Source organism: Mytilus trossulus, chromosome 9 (genome assembly GCF_036588685.1).
Source record: "Mytilus trossulus isolate FHL-02 chromosome 9, PNRI_Mtr1.1.1.hap1, whole genome shotgun sequence".
In the NCBI taxonomy this organism is placed as follows: Eukaryota; Metazoa; Mollusca; class Bivalvia; order Mytilida; family Mytilidae; genus Mytilus; species Mytilus trossulus.
Window position 1 is genome coordinate 55,386,333 of NC_086381.1, and position 10,816 is coordinate 55,397,148.

At 32.4% G+C, this 10,816-nt stretch overlaps 1 long non-coding RNA gene across 1 annotated transcript; it reads left to right on the forward strand.

Annotated features, from left to right (window-relative positions):
* Nucleotides 1–315: 315 nt before the first annotated feature.
* LOC134683140 (uncharacterized) lies at nt 316–1,733 on the forward strand. The gene is made up of 3 exons (XR_010100960.1): nt 316–384; nt 1,055–1,118; nt 1,607–1,733. It is a non-coding gene; the product is annotated as an uncharacterized LOC134683140 (long non-coding RNA).
* The last annotated feature ends 9,083 nt before the right edge of the window (nt 1,734–10,816 follow it).

Below are 10,816 nucleotides of genomic sequence, written 5' to 3' on the forward strand. Positions count from 1 at the left end.
AACAAGATTTACTATTAAAAATATCAATAGTAAATCCTTGAAATAGTCAGTAAACTTCAAGAAAAGGCAGTACAATTTAAACACAATTTTGCATTTAATGGGAGATAACTGTAAAATATTCAGAATTTTTTGTTATGCAGTTAAATTTAAATGTAAGTTTTTTTTTAACTTTTCTATCTTTTCTATTGATTTAAAAAAAAATGATTTATAACAACTGTCTACCCGTTTTAAGAAATCTGAACAATATTTTGTAAATTATAGGTTACAGATAAATTAACTTACAAAATGTATAATGTGTTGATTATGATTTCATTTAGGTTCTTCTGTGATATGTTTTCATGGTGTGGGAATAAGACTTGGTGGTCTAATACAGCTAATATAAAGGTATGTACCAGTATGTTAGTATATAAAAAAAAAGATGTGTTATGATTGCCAATGAGACAACTGTCCAAAAGAGACCAAAATGACAGACATTAACAACTATAGGTCACCTGGCGTTCTTCAACAATGAGCAAAGCCCATACCGCATAATCACCTATAAAAGGCCCTGATAAGACAATGTAAAACAATTCAAACGAGAAAAACTAACAACCTTATTTATTTAAAAAAAAAAATGAAAGAAAAACAAATATGTAACACATAAACAAACAACAACCACTGAATTACAGGCTCCTAACTTGGGACAGGCACTAAAAAAACCCTAGTCCTGTTTTGGAAAACTCTAAAATATTATAAATGTTTAATAGGAAAACAAGATTTGAACACTTAAAAGATGTTTTACAGGAATCTACTCTTATTACTATAACAGTAACCAAAAAAGAGTAAAGTTTAGGATCTGAATTGTTTACATAAAATCGTGTTGGCTTGTTGGCCTGCTGTCATCCATGTGTTCATGACATATATATATATTTAACATTTAAGACCATTTCTATTTAATGATTTGCCACCGGACCTTAAGCAACCAACAACCAATCATTCAATCTTTTCAATATACATACATATTACCAACAAAGAACCTTTTAAAAAGTTTTTAATGAATTATTTTATTTTTCAGGTTAGCATCACAGCTTGTCTGTAAGGATTGAAGCTGGGAGTGGGCATTGGAGCGGACTTTTATGGTAAGGATCAATACATAGATTTATGCACTTTTCATCCAAGAGCAATATAAAGCCCAATATTTTTGTCGGGTAAAGATGTAAATCTTGCATATTAATGTCAAATGTATAATGTGTAATCTTGGGATTTCATTTTTTTTGTTATCTTCAGTTGTCCCCATATATGAAAACATATAAGTGTGGTATGTATGCCAATGAGACATCTATTGACCAGATACCAAATGATGTGGATGCAACTAAATGTCACCCTATGCCTTCAACAATGAGCAAAACCTATATTGTGTAGTTCATTTAAAAAGTTCACCACAACAAAATGTTTATTCAATCAAGTATGTTAATAGCCTGATATACTTTAAAACAATGTTACAATGATAAAATTTATGTCAACAAATCACTTTATAACAAAAGAAAAAGAAATGTTCTATACATTATAATTGTTTTGCCTTAAATATTATTTCAATGTTTATGAGTAATATATATTTCTTTTTCAGATAACTGTGGCTGCATAAGATGGTAGTGTTATATAACTGCAACAGTTAAGAATGTAATTCAGACTATTTTTGGGTATGCTTGAAAAAATGTTTATAATTTTTTTACAAAAAAAAATAAAATTGTAAAGATTCTCCATTTTCAACAAGATTGGAAGTAGATGGTTTACTTATGTATTTGGCATTACAAAAATTCTTTCTATTTTCCATTTATACTCATATCTAGTCAAAACACTTCCAGCAGTTTAAGAATGGATAATCTAAAAAAGAAAAAAAAAAGAAAAGAAAGAAAAGACAAGAAAAAAAATGTTCAATTATTGAAATGTATTTTTTTTTGTAAATTGTAATGTATATAGTTTTGCCATATTTTTGTTATTTAAGATTTGAGATACTTTCAAATTTTATAAGTTACTTTGTACATGTAGTTGATGCAATCAAATCTGCCGATGTAAATATTCTCACTAAATTTCATAGCAAAAGTTTTATTTTTTGGTTTTTTTTTGGTAAAAAGTTTCAAATACCTTACCATAGCAAATGCCTCTCTAGTGTACACTTAGACGTCAAAATTTTACGGGAACCTGTGTGATATCCAGTAATGGCGGACAAATAGGGATAAGGTGTATGGTCTGCACTTCATGTATCCCTTTACAACCTTTTTTTTCATGTTAATTTTAATATCTTTAAGATATGTGACAAGGGTGCGCTAATGCAGAGGAATTTATGAAGTTAATAAGTTAGAAATATATTTTTTGCATTTTTTGTCATTTTAGCTGATTTTGGTTTGTAACCAAGGTGTTATTTTGAAAGAATAATTTTACAAAAGGTATTATTTGAAGAACATCTTGTTGAAATTGGATTGGTTGTTTTTTTGGTGATAAACACCTTTTTAACATAACTTTTAGTATTATTTTGGCTGTAAATTTTTATTTGTGGAGACAGCCAGAGTACACGTTGTAGACGGATGAGCAAACAGATGATATATACTTGCTTACTATCAGTGGGGGATCCAGAACTTTTCATAAGGGGGGGGGGGGGGCACTGACTGACCTAAGGGGGGCGGCTCTAGTCATGCTTCAGGTGACCTATAATTGTTAATGTCTGTGTCATTTTGGTCTCTTGTGGACAGTTCTCTCATTGGCAATCATACTACATCTTCTTTTTTATATTGTTAAATAACTATACTACTTTGATATAAAGAATTGATTTTGATTAGAAATTGGGAGGAATTATAAAGAAACTTTATATAAGAGCTAGGGGTTGTTAATGTTGTATAAAATGCAGTTAACTATTTCCTTGGTGATCTAATAATTTTTGCACAGATCATGATATTAGTTTATTTAAATAACCCAGTAGATAAATTTAGTACACCTCATAAATGAATTTGATCCATGTATTTTTATGCATTTTTTATTTTAGTATTTACCACTGTATTCCTTGTTATATTTGTAAATTCCTATTTGTATGTGACAAACTGAGGATTCATATATTTTATGGAATTATATAAATTTATTTCAAGTTTGGTATTTTAAGTAATGGAAAGCACCAAGTTTAATATTGAACAAAAAAAATATTCCTTTTAAGATCTTAGGATATTAAAATTTGAGACATGTATATGAAAACAGAATTGATTTTCGAAATTCTAAAACAGCTGGTCATGGGACTGGTATCAAGAAACTTAAAAGAATCCTCAGCGCTGTCAGTTATTTTGTATAATTGGAATATTTAACAAATGATACTTTACCCATGATGCAGATCCTTTTCCTCCTTTAACTTTTAATGGGGACTAAAAAATTATTATTATCACATTTTTTTTGGGGTATTTGTACACGCTTGATGGAGCAGAATGGGTCTGGTTTCATTTGGGTTTTTTATATTATGATGCATGATAATGATGTTAAATAAATAGGTAAATAAAAATTGAATTGGGAAAACCTATCTTATATTTTATTTGAGTCTAAATGACAAATAAGGGGGGAATTTGATTCTGTGGTTGAGGGTATCAGTCACAGCTGATTTATTGTATGGTATGGACGAAGTTGAAAAACGGAGACTGGCAGGTTTTTTCCATAACAATGTATTTGATTGTGATAAATTCAAGTTAAAAGTAAACAACTAGTGGTAGGTCAAAGATATTTGGTATGCAGTTATATAAGCATTGAAACATCTTATTTCTAATGAGATTATTTTGCTTCTCTCTCTCAGTCATAGTAGACTTATAACTTTTAATTAGTTTACATGTATATAAAGTTTGTCATTAGGTCAATTAAAAGGGAACTATAAGTGGTAGGTCAATAATATTGGTATACAGATGTACAGTAAAACCTGACTAAACCGAACCCCTTCAGGACTTGATATTTTGTTGGGTTTTGGCAGGTACTCGGTTTTATCAGGTTCACAATACATAAAATGTGGTATGATTGGTCTTTAGAACAAGTTTGGATTAGACGGGTTTCCCGTTTATTCAGGGTTTGGTTTAATCAGTTTTCACTGTATAATGATTGACAAATCTCTGTTCCATGGAGATTGTTCAGCTCCAGCCTTAGTCATGGTTTATTCCAGCCTCAGTCATGGTTTATTGACTGAATGGTTTGTATTATTTACATTGTGATGTGTGATTAGATAAGTTTTAAGATGAGTGACTATTATCTGATATTTTGTATGCAGTTGTATTGTCATTTGAAAGTCTCATTTTCATAGAGATTATTTGGTCCCACCCACTTATCATGATTCATGGACTTTGAATCTTTCACAGTTAAACAAGGAACCAATTGATAAGTCAATGGTGTTGGGTATACAGTTTAATAAACATTAGCATTTCCATGGTGTTTTTATTTTGCCCTGATCTGTTAGTCTTGGTTGATTGCAAAGATAACAAGTTTTAATATTGCAATTTAATTTCAACATTTACATTACTAGTATACCTTCTTCTTGTCTCCCTATAAGCATCCTTCATAAGGAATATTAAATCTAATAACACAGGTAAACTAAGATTTTATAGTAAAATGTGCTCATCATTTGACTTGAAAGCTAATACTTAAGATTTGATATTAAAAAATATGATAGGTCACTGCTTACAAAAATTAGAATAAGTGCACATTCACTTGCAATTGAAACTGGGAGGTATAGCAAACCAAAAATTTTAGCAAGTGAAAGATACTGCAAACTTTGTAAAGATAAAGTGGAAGATGAAGTTCATTTTCTTTTACATTGTCCTCTATATAAAGACCTTCGAGAGAAGTTTGATATTTTCAAAAACCTTAATAATGATGATGATATTAAATCAACGATCTATTTACTTAATCCAGTAAATCTAGTTAACACCAGACAAATATGTAGTTATTTAAGTCAAGCTTTTGAAGCTCGTAATAATAATCTAATGTCAGTTGGTCTACCATAAGTATAATACTATGTAATACTGTGATATTATATATATAATTGGTACTTCAAATGTTTTCTTTATGTTGTATTTGCATAAATTGTCATGTTTAATGTGTTTATATCTTGGAATACGCATTGTATCATATGTGCTTTGTCCAATAAAATATTTGAAATTACATAAGGATCACCACCATAAGTTATGGCGTATAAAGGAAGCATTTGGAGCCTGTATCGGTACAGATTAATGTGAGCACTTGCCTATCCAATTCCCCAGCCAGGCCGTGACGGGTCTTAATACCAGAACGTTAACTGTTCCTAAACATAATAAAATAAAATATAACAAAATAAAACATACCAACTCACACACTCACCATTATTCGCTCAGTCCTCAAAGTATAAAAAGTTAATTTTTAGCTCACCTGGTCCGAAGGGCCAAGTGAGCTTATGCCATCACTTGGCGTCCGTCGTCGTTTGCGTCTGTCGTCGGCATCGTCGTCTGTCGTCGTAAACTATTTCAAGAATCTTCTCCTCTGAAACTACTAGGCCAAATACTTCAAAACTTTAACTGAATGTTCCTTAGGGTATCTAGTTTATAAATTGTATCCAAAGTTTTGATCTATCAACAAACATGGCCGCCATGGCTAAAAATAGAACACAGGGTAAAATGCAGTTTTTGGCTTATATCTCAAAAACTCCAGCATTTAGAGCAAATAAGACAAGAAGTTAAAGTATTCATTAGGTCAAGGTCTACCTGTCCTGAAATTTTCAGCCAAATTGAGTAACTGGTTTTTTAGGTATAATGCCCCTGAATTGATGGTTTTAAAGAAATTTTGCAGTTTGATTGGTTACTAGTATTATCTTGAATATTATTATAGATACAGATAAATTTTTAATAGCAAGAATGTTAAGCAAAGTAAGATCTACAAATAAGTCAATTTGACCAAAATTGTCAATTGACCCCTTAAGGAGTTATTGCCCTTTAAAGACTTTTTTCACAATTTGTTCATCATGTTGACTTACTTTAAAAAATCTTCTCCTTTGAAACTGCTGTATCAATTTCAGCCAAACTTAGGCTAAATGAGTTTCAGAGTAATTATCTAGTATAAATTTTAAATTTTATTTCCTTGTATGTCAAGAAACATAGCTCCTATGGCTAAAATAGAACATAGGAGAAAATGATTTTTTTTTTGCTTTTGAAACTAGAGGCTCTTAAGAGCCTGTGTCGCTCACCTTGGTATATGTGAATATTAAACAAAGGAAGCAGATGGATTCATGACAAAATTGTGTTTTGTGATGGTGATGTGTTTGTAAATCTTACTTTACTGAACAGTCTTGCTGCTTACAATTATCTCTATCTATAATGAACTTGGCCCAGTGGTATCAGTGGAAATGTTAATAAAAATTTACAAATTTTATGAAAATTGTTAAAAATTGACTATAAAGGACAATAAATCCTTAGGGGGTCAATTGACCATTTCGGTCATGTTAACTTATTTGTTAATCTTACTTTGCTGAACATTATTGCTGTTTACAGTTTATCTTTATCTATAATAATATTCAAGATAATAACCAAAAACAGCAAAATTTCCTTAAAATTACCGATTCACAGGCAGCAACCCAACATCGGGTTGTCTGATTCATCTGAAAATTACAGGGCAGATAGATATTGATTTGATAAACATTATAACCCCATGCCAGATTTGACTCTAAATGCTTTGGTTTTTGAGTTATAAGCCAAAAACTGCATTTTACCCCTATGTTCTATTTTTAGCCGTAGTGGCCATCTTGGTTGGTTGACCGGGTCACGCCACACAATTTTTAAACTAGATATCCCAAAGATGATTGTTGCCAAGTTTGGATTAATTTGGCCCAGTAGTATCAAAAGAGAAGATTTTTGTAAAAGATAACTAAGATTTACGAAAAATGGTTAAAAATTGACTATAAAGGGCAATAACTCCTAAAGGGGTCAACTGACCATTTCGGTCATGTTGACTTATTTGTAAATCTTACTTTGCTGAACATTATTGCTGTTTACAGTTTATCTCTATCTATAATAATATTCAAAATAATAACCAAAAACAGCAAAATTTCCTTAAAATTACCAATTCAGGGGCAGCAACCCAACAACAGGTTGTCTGATTCATTTCAGGGCAGATAGATCTTGACCTGATAAACAATTATACTAAGTCAGATTTGCTCTAAATGCTTTGGTTTTTGAGTTATAAGCCAAAAACTGCATTTTACCCCTATGTTCTATTTTTAGCCATGGCGGCCATCTTGGTTGGTTTGGCGGGTCACGCCACACATTTTTTAAACAAGATACCCCAATGATGAATGTGGCCAAGTTTGGTTTGATTTGGCCTAGTAGTTTCAGAGGAGAAGATTTTTGTAAAAGCTAACGACTCCGGACGACGACGAACGCCAAGTGATGGGAAAAGCTCACTTGGCCCTTTGGGCCAGGTGAGCTAAAAAATAGGACGATTCAAAAAACATTTAAATAAATTGAAAAGCCAAAATAATCATTGATGAGAGATTTAACCAAAAAAATTAAGGTGAGCGATTCAGGCTCTTGAGAGCCTCTTGTTTAGACTAGATACCCAAATGATGATTGTAGCCAAGTTTGGTTTAATTTGGCAACGTAGTATCAGAGGAGAAGATTTTTGTAAAAGATTACTAAGATTGTTGACTTATTTGTTAATCTTACTTTGCTGAACATTATAGATGTTTACAGTTTATCTCTATCTATAATAATATTCAAGATAATAACCAAAAACAGCAAAATTTCCTTAAAATTGCCAATTCAGGGGCAGCAATCCAACAACAGGTTGGCCAATTCATCTGAAAATTTCAGGGCAGATAGATCTTGACCTGATGAACAATTTTACCTCATGTCAGATTTGCTCTAAATGCTTTGGTTTTTATTTATGAGCCAAAAACTGAATTTTACCCCTATGTCCTATTTTTAGCTTTGGCAGCCATCTTGGTTGGTTTGCCGGGTCACTCAACACATTTTTTAAACTAGATACCCCAATGATAGTTGTGGCCAAGTTTGGTTTAATTTGGCCCAGTTGTTTCAGAGGAGAAGATTTTTGTAAAAGATTACTAAGATTTACAAAAATGGTTAAAAATTGACTAACTAGAGGCTCTAAAGAGCCTGTGTCGCTCACCTTGGTCTATGTGCATATTAAACAAAGGACACAAATGGATTCATGACAAAATTGTATTTTGGTGATGGTGATGTGTTTGAAGTTCTTACTTTACTGAACGATTCTGCTTCTTACAATTATATTTATAATGAACTTTGCCCATTAGTAACAGAGAACTATATTTGGTAAAAATTTACAGAAATTTACCAAATTAATGAAAATTGATAAAAAATGACTATAAAGGGCAACAACTCCTTAAGGGGTCAATTGACCATTTAGGTCTTTTTGACTTATTTGTAGATCTTACTTTGCTGAACATTTTTGCTGTTTACAGTTTATCGCTATCTATAATAGTATTCAAGATAAATAAAAACGGCAAAATTTCTTTAAAAATTACCAATTGGAGGGCAGCAACCCAACAACCAGTTGTCCAATTCATCTGAAAAATTCAGGGCAGATAGATATTGACTTGATTAACAATTTAACTTCTTGTCAGATTTGCTCTAAATGCTTTGGTTTCATAGTTATAAGCCAAAAACTGCATTTTACCCCTATGTTCTATTTTTAGCCATGGCAGCCATCTTGGTTAAATGGCCAGGTCATCAGACACATTTTTCAAACTAGATACCCCAAAGATGATTGTGGCCTAGTAATTTCAGTGGAGATTTTGTAAAAGATTACTTAGATTTATGAAAAAATGGTTAAAAATTGACTATAAAGGGGAATAACTCCTAAAGGGGTCAACTGACCATTTCGGTCATGTTGACTTATTTGTAAATCTAACTTTGCTGAACATTATTGATGTTTACAGTTTATCTCTATCTATAATGATATTCAAGATAATAACCAAAAACAGCAAAATTTCCTCAAAATTACCAATTCAGGGGCAGCAACCCAACAACAGGTTGACTGATTCATCTGAAAATTTCAGAGCAGATAGATCTTGACCTGATAAATATTTTTATCCCCATGTCAGATTTCCTCAAAATGCTTTGGTTTTTGAGTTATAAGCCAAAAACAGCATTTTACCCCTATGTTCTATTTTTAGCCATGGCAGCCATCTTGGTTGGTTGACCAGGTCACTCCACACATTTTTTTAAACAAGATACCCCAAAGATGATTGTGGCCAAGTTTTGTTTAATTTGGCCCAGTAGTTTCAGAGGAGAAGATTTTTGTAAAAGATAACTTTAATTTACTAAAAATGGTTAAAAATTGACTATAAAGGGCAATAACTCCTAAACGGGTCAACTGACCATTTCGGTCATGTTGACTTATTTGTAGATCTTACTTTGCTGAACATTATTGCTGTTTCCAGTTCATCTCTATCTATAATAATATTCAAGATAATAACCAAAAACAGCCAAATTTCCTCAAAATTACCAATTCAGGGGCAGCAACCCAACAACCGATTGACCGATTCATCTGAAAATTTCAGGGCAGATAGATCTTGACCTGATAAACATTTTTATCCCATGTCAGATTTGCTCTAAATGCTTTGGTTTTTGAGTTATAAGCCAAAAACTGCATTTTACCCCTATGTTCTATTTTTAGCTATGGCGGCCATCTTGTTTGGTTTGGCGGGTCACGCCACACATTTTTTAAACTAGATACCCCAATGATGATTGTGGCCAAGTTTGGTTTCATTTGGTCCAGTAGTTTCAGAGGAGAAGATTTTTGTAAAAGTTAACGACGACGGACGACGCCGGACGCCGGACGCCGGACGCCAAGTGATGGGAAAAGCTCACTTGGCCCTTCGGGCCAGGTGAGCTAAAAAGGGCAATAACTCCTAAAGGGGTCAACTGACCATTTCGGTCATGTGACTTATTTGTAAATCTTACTTTGCTGAACATTATTGCTGTTTACAGTTTATCTCTATCTATAATAATATTCAAGATAATAACCAAAAACAGCAAAATTTCCTTAAAATTGCCAATTCAGGGGCAGCAACCCAACAACAGGTTGTCCGATTCATCTGAAAATTTCAGGACAGATAGATGTTGACCTGATGAACAATAAAAATTCATGTCAGATTTGCTCTAAATGCTTTGGTTTTTGAGTTATAAGCCAAAAATTGCATTTTACCCCTATGCTCTATTTTTAGCTGTGGTGCCCATCTTGATTTGTTGACCAGGTCATCAGACACATTTATTAAACTAGATACCCCAATGATGATTTTGGCCAAGTATGGTTAAATTTGGTCCAGCAGTTTCAGAGGAGAAGATTTTTGTAAAAGTTAACAACGACGACGGACACAGGACGCAAAGTGATGGGAAAGGTGAGCTAAAAACGAGAAACACGTATAAATTACATAAACTAATGACAACTACTGTACATCAGATTCCTCACTTAGGACAGGTGCAAACATTTGCAGCAGGATTAAACGTTTTAATGGTACCAAACCTTCATCCTTTTCCTGTAACAATAGCATAACATCACAACATAGAAAAACACATTATTAAATATCAATTGGCAGGCTGAACTCTTAAAAAATCGTAAATCAACACATTATGAACGAATAAGTTTGATCTGCAATATCTGAATGCAAATGCAGTTAATAAAATATTAGGGACAAACAAAGCCATGGCAAGACACCACTGTGAAATATTAAACCCTTTGTAAACAATCACTTTTGAATCAAAGAGCTGAAAGCTCTGAGGAAAAATGACGCCACTGTCTCTAATATTGGGAT